Source organism: Poecilia reticulata, linkage group LG2, assembly GCF_000633615.1.
Source record: "Poecilia reticulata strain Guanapo linkage group LG2, Guppy_female_1.0+MT, whole genome shotgun sequence".
Classification (NCBI taxonomy): Eukaryota; Metazoa; Chordata; class Actinopteri; order Cyprinodontiformes; family Poeciliidae; genus Poecilia; species Poecilia reticulata.
The window spans coordinates 31,844,811-31,855,060 of NC_024332.1; the positions used below are offsets into that span (position 1 = coordinate 31,844,811).

The 10,250-nt window shown below is 35.2% G+C and overlaps 1 protein-coding gene across 3 annotated transcripts in view; it reads left to right on the forward strand.

Annotated features, from left to right (window-relative positions):
* The first annotated feature begins 2,672 nt into the window (after positions 1-2,672).
* Positions 2,673-10,250, forward strand: part of csrnp3 (cysteine-serine-rich nuclear protein 3) — a 27,254-nt gene continuing 19,676 nt past the window's right edge. For 2 of the 3 annotated variants that reach the window (XM_008404041.2, XM_008404042.2), the window contains exons 1-2: positions 2,673-2,938; positions 4,437-4,477. The gene's annotated coding sequence lies outside the window, so the exon portion shown is untranslated. The remainder of the gene's footprint in view (positions 2,939-4,436; positions 4,478-10,250) is intronic. The other variant, XM_008404040.2, reaches the window with a different exon arrangement.

Sequence of the window (10,250 nt, forward strand, 5' to 3'; positions counted from 1 at the left end):
CCATTCTTATGTGATTAGGTTGGTTAATTAAGGACTACTTGAGCAAATGAGGATCATTACGGTGTTGTGCATCATTTCAGACATTACTGTCTGAAAGTGTCAAACATCAACAAGATAACTGGTTACATGATGTTGTCTGGTCATATGGAAGCCCCTGAAGAGAGAAAACTACAAAAAATATCCTTAATTTAGCTACATATGTTGATTTAAATATGTGAATGTGTTAACATTGTCAAAATAAAATATAAAACACTGGGTTTTAATGAGCTGCCTCTGTTTTACAGAGCTGAAAGACACCTTTGTCTCTGTTAAACCCAAGTGGGTTTTCCAGTCCTCTMCATTGTGAGTCCATTGCTGCTTTTCAGCTCCAACACATTAGCATCACCTACTGTTCATTGTGTGAATGGCAGAAACAATACAAAGAGTACTGCTAAATAATTTATATAGATGTGGAACTGGGGGAGTGAAAGAGATACTAAGACAGGGAAGTTGAGAAGTGAGTCTAGTTAGTCTGTATTAGGGATAGTTGTGACAATACACCATTTTTCACCACCAGCTCTCTGACTTGTGACAGTGAAAAATAGCATTTGTACTGTTCATAGTTAAAATTAATGATGGTTGAATTTCATTTAGCGGCTGTACATTTGGTTTCCTGTGCACTTAATATCAGCTAATTTATCACACTCTTGTGTTTTCAACAAGATCTTCTTACATATGCTTCTCGTGTTTTTTTCAGCTAAGTCGAGTCTGTCTACTCTTCTTTTCAGCAGGTTTCTAAACTCCCACTCACACAGCTGTTAGTATCTGTTTTACATGTAAAATTCACTTTAAGACTTAAAGCTTGATGGCATGTCTGCAAGTACATCTGAAATATAAAAGAACAATCTGCATAACCCAACCATTCACGGGCAAGAGTCCAAATAATTCATAAAATCAATTTTTAAAGTGAGTTATATTATCAGAAAGTTACAAACGTTAAGGTTTACAATAGCAAATGCAAAAGCAGTATATCAGCAGATTACAGAAATCTATGAAGAAAGATTATAAAAATTGTGTTAGACAAAGATTGTGGTTACTTTCAATTGCAGGGCAAATTTACAAAGCTGAAAATGTGCGTAAGTTAATAAACAAACAACAAAATTCCCAAATATATAGGCACCATCCCCTCTCCTAACAATTATAAGTGTGCTAGGTGATGGATGGATGGATGGATGGATGGATGGATGGATGGATGGATGGATGGATGGATGGATGGATGGATGGATGGATGGATGGAAGTACAGTCCTTGTGGATACAGGTAGATGAAGTAACAAGAAATTTCCACCAGATGGCAACACATCCGTGTTACGCTTCTGCAGGATCAGGGATAGTAACATTTATTGAAAGAATAAAAAAAAGAAATAAGCAATATACACCAACATACATGACTAACTAAGAGATACATAGACTTAGACACTTATTTTGAAAGAGAATATTAGAATGACTATTCTGTAAGACAAACACAGTGTTGCATCACATATCCATTTTAAACAAACAAACAAAAAAAAGGTTAAAATGTTGTCTTAGAGAACATTTGAGATTGGACTGCATTATTCAGTTTTGGAATATTATCTGGTACGACATTTGCAAATAAGTTCCCCCGCAGGGTCACAAAATACCACAATTTGAAAAACCTACTGAGCAAGATTTTTGTGAGTCACTGTACTGTACCAGCTGAATCAAATGATGATGATTTGTCAGGTTACAAAAACATGTTCTACATTTTTGGGGGTGATCATTAATGGCTAGCGTCTGGCGTATTGTTTGTGCAATGATAATGATGAATGATTTTAAATTATATTTAATATATTTTCATAAAACACTACAAAATAAGTAATAAAAAAACTGAAAATATCTTATTTTCATTTCCAGTACTTCAACAAATTCTACAAGTTTGAACTTGTCTTTGTTCTCTTTTTTCTATTCACGGGTCTTCCAAGGTTAAGGATGTTTGTAGTTTTACTCTTTGACCACAAGATGCCAGTGTGTTTGTCTATAATTTTTTTTCCCCTGGACAAAAAAAGAAAATAAAAAACAAACAAAAACAAACGTTTTCTAATCTTAAACAATATAGAACATTTATTATTATTATTATTATTATTATTATTATTATTATTATTATTATTATTATTATTATTATTATTATTATTGGTAGTAGTAGAAATATTTTTAAGCCATTTCTTGCTTAGAGTAGCTTCAAAGCACATTTCTCACCTTCGTCAGTTCATTTTTTTTACTCTTGCTTTTCTTTTTTCTGTGATAATGTTACTGCCAGCTACCGATAAGTCATTATGACTTGACTTGAACTCATTTAGTTTATTAGTATTTAGACATAAAATCACAGTGGAGAAAAAGAAAATGCAGCTGTAAAGCACATACATTACACAAACATGTTGCAGTCTCAGAATAAATGTTCCGGGTATTTTTTTTTTTGTGTGTGCATTTATTTCAATTTAAAATTGCCCAGCAGGCCCTGTGTTACCAAGGAGTGCTGCTGCCTGATTACCGTCATGTTGCGTGTGATTGTTGKTTTTTTTTTTTTTTTTTTTTTTTGCGCGGAGTGCTCCAGTGTTCTTCTCTGTTGCGGCTGGTTCCTGGTTTAAAGCCCCTGATTGGTCAGAAGGAGTCACGTTGTCCGTGAAGCTGTCAGTCTGATTCTGCACCATTGTTCCCCGAGCAGCCGGAAGAAGTGCCTGTATAAGCACTACTGCATGCGACAGCTGCACCGGTCAGCCCAGTATACTGTGCTGGAAACTGGCTCTAGGTTCACCGCTTTCTGCTTCATAAAGGATTCTGCAAGATAAAACTGGATCATGGTGGAGGGAAAAAAATTGTGAACTCTCAGAGCTTCATGGGGCGTCAGGCAGGAGGATACTGATAATAATAACGAAATGAATGGTGAGTATGAACGATTACAGGTGACATGCCTGCATTTAAACACATTGATATGAGGTAAATTATATTTTTCATCATTTCTTTCTTTTACATCTTTTGTTTGTGGCTTCAAGTATTTTATGTGTTTTTTCTGCTGGTTTGTTACTTTTTGATGCTGCAGGGAACATTTCCTAAGTGGTTCATTTGTCAAGCTATACCAGGCACCACACCTCAGCTGTCACTTTGTGGTCATTGCTTCTTATATTTTTCACTCAACAGGCAGACCGTGATATAGCCAGACCAACATGGATTCATTTTAAAGCTTTCTATGTTTTTGTAAGCAGTTTAAGGGCACAAATCTGTAAATTAGGTATTAGAAATAAGAAGGGGGTCTGCATGTGTTGGCAATCCAGGTAAACCTGTTTAATAGATAAATGAAAGATTTTTCAGTATTGTGTTTAACTGAAAATCTCATGTTGATAAATATAATTTTTAAGTAAATAAATTATGGCACAAATCTAACCAATAACAAAATAACTTATTTATGATAAAATGAACACAAAAGGTTTTTTTGTTGTTGTTTTTATTTGTTATTTGTGTCTTGCATTTCTTAAGATGGGTAGATTTTGCCATTCTCTTAAATTAAATTTAAAATGGGAAAGACAAGAGAACAGACTCTTTCCAAGTTTTCATAACAACCATTGGATGTTAACTCAATGTCAACTTCTTGTTTGTTAGGCATCCCTAAAAAATACMTTTTTTGTCTTGATGTCACAAAAAAGGTAGTTGGCTAAAYGGGYGAGAATAGTATTCAACTTTAGAGAAATCAAAAACTCCAGATAAGGTAAAACAAACGACAAGCATGTTGAAGAAAGGCTGCTTGGTGCTGGRGATCCACAATTCTGTGAGACTGACTGTCTACCAAAAGTTATACTGCATTGTATCTGGAATTAAATCATCAAAATTTTATAACACAAAAAAAAACAAAAAACATAAGGGCTTCTTCCACAAAACTGGAAGGCTAATTATTTTTTTTTACATATCTTTAGCTGGGATGCCAAGAAACACAGTCAGCAGTGTATAGCCAGCTGCTCTTTTTTATCCAGATTAGAGTAGAAAAAGGGTCTCRTTTGAGACAGAGTGCTGTGTGGAAGAGAGTAGGGACACTCTCTGGATACCCCTGCATCCCCTCCACCTCYATCTCACAAACGGGAATAAAAGGAAGGCTGGTTCTCATACGGTTAAGAAGATGCTCTGACAATCTTTTGYATGTCAATGCAGAAAAGGCAAAGTTTTCCTAACAAAGCCTCCGTACTGTCATTTGTGATAACAGAGAGCATTACAGCATAATTACGCCGAGTGTCTCTCTACAGCACTTCACATATCAGATGCAACAACAAACAGCATAAACCATATTTCCCAGGGCCACAATGTGCGTAATCTCTTTATCGACTGCGTAGTTTAAGACTTGCTAAAGGTATTAACAAACACTGTCTGTGTTTCTCTTCTCTGCTCTCCACAGAAGAGAAGTGGGTCGTCGCATCATAACACATTTAGCTAAAGGTAAGATCAGATCTTRTTTTTGCTGGTTTGAAAATTATATCATCAACGTTCAAAACCCATTAGCATACTGAATTTATCCCCGCAAGATGGATGGTATTCAAWGCTCACGCAACTGTTGTTGAGATGCCACGAAAGACTGGCTGATAACAGGGACAGGGTGTGATGTTGGAGCAGACAAGTGTTTAGTCAATAAAGACAGCTGTTTCACTGACACAAGAGATGCATCTGATTTCACAAAGAAAAAAAGAAAATCCATTTTTTTCTCAACCTTGTTGTGCTAAATATGTGTTTTTTTAAATAATATAGGCATTGAATTTTAACTAATATCTATTTGGACATTCATATGAATTTCAGATTTCCCTCTTTTGAATTACATTTTTCAGATGTAATATTAAAACTGTTATCACACAGATCCTTATCTTGCCATGTATGACTTCATCGACATGTTTTATGTGAGTATAACTGTAATGAAATGAAGCACATGAAGTGTGAGTAGTGCTTATGACGTGTTCCTGTTTTTTATGATGTATTTGCGTTGAGATTAAGGGTTTGAAATTGTGTTTTCTGTGTGATAAAGCAGAGTAAGTTGCTTTTACCACGGTGACATAATCACCGGACCACTTTGGGTTTAAAGTTCAGTTCTCTATATAGTCTTTGAGTGCGTCCAAGTGGTTTAAGTATTAGTTACATCGRTGMGACAATACCTCTGACTGCAAGCATTCAGCATAGTGAGGTGAGATAATCTTCTTCAGTGCAGACAGAGCATCTGCCTAGGGAAGCATGAGATTAAGGAGCATATTTTCAGAGCAACATTTGAGTAGCACTTGTATCTATTTCATATCTTTGTTGCATTTATGAGTTTTGTTGCTATTGCTGGAATATTTTTCAACATGTCTAAAAAGAAGCCATGGCAGCTAGACCAAATCTCTGTTTTCCACAACATAAAAACTTCTGAAACCAATATTTACTGTACATAGATGTTAGAAGGGTGCAAAGTAGTGATACTATCTACTGTTTACTATCGCAAATGGCACAACAGGCCCATCTTATCTTGATAATAAAYCAAAAGTCTCACSRGACATATCTGTTTGCGGTTTGGTTAAAATGTGTTTGTTTTTTGTTTAGAATAGTAACTTCACATGGGTAGAGAAGCCAGAAATTTTAATCAAGTAAAATTTGCATTTCTTCAATAATCATATTAGTTAAGCAGAAGTAAAAAAAAAGTATGGTGCATTATAAATACCTCTAAAAGTATATATTTTACATTAAGTTACTCAAGTAAATTTAATCAGGTACTAACCACCTCTATAAGTTAAATAACATTAATCCAATTAAAAACAAACTACCCAGGATCCCTACATCTGACAAAACATTGAATAAAGTTACAGAAGAGAAGCAGACTGCAATACAGTTCATGCCACTTGGAGAAAAATTATATATCAGGCAACTTAATTTCCTTTTTTACAAAGTATGAAGTAATGAGAAACCRAATTAACTATGTGATGTAAAACATGGATTGGAAATTAGTGTCAGAGAAGCAGCAATACCCAACTCCCTCCAGTATTTATAGTTATGAGTAGACTGATAAATCATGACTGATGATTGATATCTACTTTTTGTTAGTTTGACAGCAAGTACAATTTTATTGCTTATCAGTTAAACCATTGAGAGGCCAATCTATATAAACGATGACAACTTTTGCTTGTTCTTTGTTTCAGAAATGTTCAAGGAATTATGAACAACAGCTATTCACACAATCTAAAATGATGCTAACATATGTTTTGTTTGAAGAGTCCAAATCCAGGTCTTAATATAATTACAAATACATGAAAAAAATAGTCAGATGTAAACTATTACACACAATTATATTCGCAAACCCTAAATAATGACTTAAAATAAATTATCTGCTGCAAAAGCTAGATATTTTTCTGTAATGTGGTAAGCTATCTCATAAGAATTTTTGTTCAAATAACCAATTAATAAATCTATCAGGTGTGCTTATATTCCTTGTTAATGGGTGGAAAGTAACTTTAGAACCATTTTCTCAAAAGTGTCTTTTAGTTTCATCATCAACTCTCTACACCTTAGTTCCTTTCATGAAAAAAGACACTTTTCTTGAAAAGCATACAATAATTGAATCCCTTGAATCATAAAATTATTTTGTTTTGTTTGTCATAGAAACCCAGCCCTGACACGCCATATTGTCCTAGGGGCATTGTGTTTGGTTATCTGCCAGCTGCTTCTGTCAGAAAATAGGCAGTGCTGCAACTGTATTGCAACAGGAGGTTAAAGAATCCTAAAACCCTTTTTCATACCTGTTGTGTCTGTTTTTGGTAGGTGAGTTTTCTCCTTTTCTAAGATTTCCTCTCTCCATCCATTTTTCTCCCCAGTCAGTTTGCACCCAGCCGTCTCCTTCGAGAAGAATTTAATTAGTACCTGTGGCACAGAGTTGAATGACACTGAAACATTAAGTAGATGTATTTACTCGTGAAAAAGCTGGTCAATTAAAACACTGTCTTATCTGAAGAAGTGCCAGTGTTGCAAACCTCAGCACAGATGGCTTAAGCTTGATACCAGTACATTTTTCCATTAAAAATTCACAGAGAAGGTGTCATGGCTTAACAGCACTAAGCAGAATCTCACATCAGGAGGCTAATGTGGCTGAGTTGTCTGCACACAAAGCTTCACACGCATGGTTGAATCCATTCAGTTTCCTTTGATTAGGGAAATAAGAATCAAGGGGTCTCACCTTCACAGAAAGATTTTGAAGAAGGGTTGTCGATCAGACTTTAGGTATTTGTGTTGAAAAGTCATTTTATGCTTTTGGAAATTAGTAGAGTTTTAGAAACTAGAATTTACCATGTGCTTTTCARCCTGCAGTTTTGATATTTAAGTTAATAAATGCCATACGTCATGTTAAAATGCAGAACATTCCTATCAGTACTAGAAAAAAATCCCAACACAATCAAAGTAGATACATTTTTTTTGTACTATTATTATTATTATTATTATTATTATTATTATTATTATTATTATTTCTGTTGGCTTCAAATATTTAAATAGTTAACCAGTGGAAAAATATAAGAAAATAATTGATATGCATATTAGGTATTAACATCAAGGTATTTTATGTGACTGTACTAAAGCTAAACCAGAATTTTTGCTGTTTGATGAAACGTAAAATGTTATCCACATTCAGATTTATTTGACTCGCTATCAAGTAGGTAAATTTGGACCCCCTAATGACAAGAGGAGGTATTTTGCATCACTTTACATAGTCATTAGCCACATAAGAGAAAAAATTAATTGCCTTTCAGTAATTTATTTCCCTTTCAGTGTGCTTTATATTATTCGTCACAGCACATTTTTATATACTTTTTGTTATTAGAAACCCCAAATGTATGCAACTGCATCAATGAAGTATATCTTCATCAAAGACTATCATCAAAGGTTGAGTGTGAACTAATATCAACCTTTCAGATTGCAGAGCAGCTTTGTGAGTCTCCGCAGGGTTCATGTTTCCAATTTAGAAGCTTTTGATGTGACTCTTTTTGTGTGTTTGGCTCCTTCCTGGCTAAGCGGTGCCGAGTTTTCACGGTTCAAGATCGCTCTTTCCTGAGATGTTGCCATGACACCTATTTAGAAAGACTGGTCTGTCGCCAGCAAATCAAAAAAGGTGTGTATATATATATATATATATATATATATATATTTTTTTTTTTTTCTTGCCTTTGTCAGCTCACTGTTAGCCATCACTCATGTCCTATTGGTTATTTACACTGCATTTTACGATTAATATGATACAAAATAATGATCAGCTTAACTAGACAGAGAAATAAGCTAATTAAGCAACAATGTACTGTAAATATGTATTAAAGATGCTAAATAACAAAGGTTGAACAGCACATTAAAAAAATCCAGTTCAGTTTTGAATACTGTATATGCTTTAAATTGTTCTTGACATGCTTTCATGTCTCAGTTTGTCTTGATCTAGAGTCAAAAAAGCAACAGAAAAATAAAGGGTTTATCGTCTTATACTTTGTGCGTATAATTATTTAGATGAGGTGAGAACAGTCAACATGTGTAACATTTTGAACTAGAGAAGAACAAATGTCGATTGGACATTATCGGCTAAAAAACAGATAAAACAGTAGTGTACAGCAGTATCTTCTTACACTCCTCCTTTGTTGTTAACAACAAAGGAGGAGCAACCTTTACCATGTACTGAACACACAAATAAGCAGTCCATTACATGGCAGCACAAAAACACAGGACAATACCTAAGAGCCATTTAGAGATGCATATTATCTTGACGTGTCTGTTTTTTGCACTGTGAGAGAAAGCCAGAGGACCCAGAGAAAACCCACGCAAACTCCTTGCAGAAAGACCACAGCCTGAGTTTCGAATCCAACATTTTTTTTTTTTTTGCTTGCAAGGGATCAGGGATAATAATTGCTGTGTTATGCAGCCCTATTATCATTAGTCCTATGAAATTATCATAATTGATTGTTTTATCTGTTATGCCTCATGGCAAACCCTGGGTTTTGCCTCTCTGGGTAGAGAACCATGTCAAAAAGCAACACTGTGTGAGCTACATTTGCTGGATAAAAGTGCTATATAAATAAACATCATCTTAATTACAAACTCTGATTTACATTATCAATGATTTTAAAAAGTGCATTATTACAATTATTAGCAATTATTCCAATGGCACACAATTTCACAATCTCAAAATCAGACTTTGGCTGTGTTTTATTTTCAAGAATTAAAACACTCATTCATAATTGTAGAATTTAAGATGCTAACCCTCCGCACTTTTCACATCATTAAGTAGTTCCTGTCGCTTGTGGTTTTTAATCTGACTCTAATTCACAATACATTTTAATAGCAGTGAGAGCTGCCCTACTTCCCAATTTCTCTCAGATAACTGTGAATATTTTGCATATAAAAAATGATTCAAGATCTCTCCATGATACTGGCTATATATATAAATGATAAGGCTTGTCTGCGGAATGTGAACTCCACATCCCACAGCTTTCCTCAGCCTGTGTGAAAGATAAAAGCAACCCTGCGTCTCTGTGAAAGGCTTTGGCAGCTCTGTTTCTGCCAGCGAGCCGACTTTTGCTAACTTTCAGGTGGCATGGGAAAATATAGTCATAAATAAATGATAGACTTATGAATAATTTAGGCATGCATTGTGATTGACATGAGGGTGAGAGTACCTGATTATGCCTCGACAGCGTGAGACTTAAATTACAGCAAATCAAAACTTCAGGCTGAATGCGAAGCATCTGCTGTGCTGCCTGTCTGCTGTTTTCTTGTATTTTGATCACCGATTGTAACGACAAAAGGCAGCTGAGACGCAACAGCGCTTTAGCTTAGGCATGTTTCATTAAAGAAAAAAATGCTAATGTAGTCTGGTGTGAAAGATTTACAGAAAACCCACAATCTCGTCAGGAATCCGAAAGTTTGTGAGTTCAGAACCATCAACAAGTTCTTCACAGAATATCGGTTATTTAGCAGAATGCAAATACATGCTGACCTTAAAAGAGCCTGTCCGCCATCTCCAGCTCTTGATTTAATAAGATATTACAGTGAAAATAGTGCATGTGTATAGTCATGTGACTAATCAACAGCCATGTTTCCTTTTATTGTTTCTAAGAGGTGGAAGAACAGATCAATGAGCGCTGAGCTGAATCTGCAGAGGAGAGGCTGCAGCAGGCGTCACCAGGCTGCAGCTCGAATTCGTGCTGAGTGCTGAACAGGGGGGTGG